Below are 2371 nucleotides of genomic sequence, written 5' to 3'. Positions count from 1 at the left end.
GGAGGAGGGAGAAGAGGGGAATGGAAAAGTATTGAGACCAGCAACAGCCCATATAAAAGGCAGCCTCTGGGACAGGGGAGCATGCCTCTCTCCTTGCAGGAGCATCCATATATCCCTCTTGCATGTGTACTCAATAAACTCTTTTGCTTGCTTGCTTGATCTGTTCTGTGCCTTTGAATTCTTTCTTGCAACATGGCCAAGAACCTGGGAACCAATGCTGACAACACATTCAGCTTCTTGCTTCTGTGGCTTTCTCTTTGTTTTTCTGTATTCATTCCACTTATAAGGACACTAGTAAGAGGATTAAGACATATCCTGGGTGAGGTGAGTCACATCTTAACTGAAGTATTCTCATCAGCACAAGCCCACAAGGACCCATGGCAGGATTTAAGCCACTGGGAAGGGCAGAATATAAAAGGGCAACAAGGAGAAGTTTCCAAAATTGAGGCTTTGGAAGGAAATGACAGAATTTTTCCCAAAAGCAGCAAGTAGCCACACAGAAGCTGTTTGAATCAACTGTGTGGGGACCCAAGGGGCAAGGGAGGACATTTCAAGGCCCAGGTCAGTGGGGGATGAAGAGTCTGTGAAAATGTGGACAGAGACTGTATTTCCAGCCATATGAACTGGTGCCCATCCCCCAGCCTTGAGGGAAAAAGCAATGGGTGACCTGATCCTTGCCTGGGGGACAGCTGCAGACTAGGTCAGTTGGGGGAATCCTCACCCACAAGTAAAGTGGGGGACACAGCCCCCATTGATCCAGATTTTGGACACCAAAGCAAGGACATTAGAATCCAGCAGTTTCAGCCCTGCCTGGCCAAACACTGCAGGGATCCAGGAGGTAAACAACTTCTGAGGATGATTAAGTCACTGAACAGTGCCCTGTGCTGGGCAGGCTGGACAGTGCAGGAGAAAGCTGAAGCATTTCTCAGAGCCTCTCCAGACCCTATCCCAGGCCCATTGGAGCTGGTTTAAACCCCTTACATGCATACCTGGTCCTGTTTTGACTGAGAAATATGGATGACCCAAATGTCAAAGCAGTGCCCTAATACAAACACAGGCAACAACTAAATCCTATATAAGAGAGAGAAACTGACCTTCAGACTAGACGCATCAAGATAACAGGATGACCAGATATCAGCAAAAAATCACAAGGCGTACTAAATCTGAAGAAGAAATGGCCCAGTCAAAGGAACAAATCAAAAAGTCAGAGAGGACACACAATCTGGAGCAATTAATCAAAGATGTGCAAACAAATCTCCTGAATAAAAAAAAATGAAAGAAAATGTTTATAAAGAGATAAAGGGTATTAAGAAGACACTAGAAAGGCATAAAGAAGAATTTGAAAGAATACAAAGAAAAATAACAGTCATTATAGAAATAAAAGACACTGTAGATGAAATTAAAAATACACTGGAGACAAACAACAGCAGCTTTGAAGAGGCAAAAGAAAGAATCAGTGAGTTAGAAGACAGATCAACCAAATTCAAGTAGACAAAAGAACAAATGGAGAAAAAATGGAAAAATTTGAGCAGGATCTCAGGGAATTGATTGACACCAGAAAGTGCACAATCATACACATCATAGGTATCCCAGAAGAAGAGAAGGGAAAAGGGTCAGGAAGAATATTCAAATAAATAATGGCATAAAATTTCCCAACCCTTACAAATGACGTAAATATGAAAATCCAAGAAGCCTGATATACTCCAAACAGAATAGATCTGAATAGATCCACTCCAAGACATATAGTAATCAGATTATCAAATGACAAAGAGAAGGAGAAAATTCTGTAAGTAGCAAGAAAAAAGTGATTCACCACATACAAGAGAAGCCAAATAAGACTAAGTACTGATTTCTCATCAGGCACCATGGAAGTAAAAATGCAGTGGTATGATATATTTAAGATACTGGAAGAGGAAAAGTGCTAGCCAAGAATTCCCTATCCGGCAAAACTGTCCTTCAAAAATGAGGGAGAGTTTAAAATATTCACAGACAAATAGAACTCAGAGAGTTCATCAATAAGACACCAGCCCTACAAGAACTTCTAAAGGGAGTGCTGCTGGCTGAAAAGAAAAATAAAAAACAGGAGAGAGAGGTCTGGAGGAGGGTGCATAATTGAAGATTTTTAGTAAGGGTAATTTAAAGGATAAAAAGAGAGAGGAAAAAATAGATCTCACAAATAAAAACCAAATGGTAAGATGGTTAAATTAAGAACTGCCTTTACAGTAATAACTTTGAATGTTAATGAATTAAACTCCTCAATCAAAAGACACAGATTGTCAGAATGGACTAAAAAAACATGATCCATTTAGATGCTGCTTGCAAGAAACTCATCTTAGACCCAAAGATACAGATAAATTGAAAGTGAAAGGAT

Source organism: Choloepus didactylus, chromosome X (genome assembly GCF_015220235.1).
Source record: "Choloepus didactylus isolate mChoDid1 chromosome X, mChoDid1.pri, whole genome shotgun sequence".
NCBI classification, from domain to species: Eukaryota; Metazoa; Chordata; class Mammalia; order Pilosa; family Megalonychidae; genus Choloepus; species Choloepus didactylus.
This window is presented reverse-complemented; position numbering follows the sequence as displayed.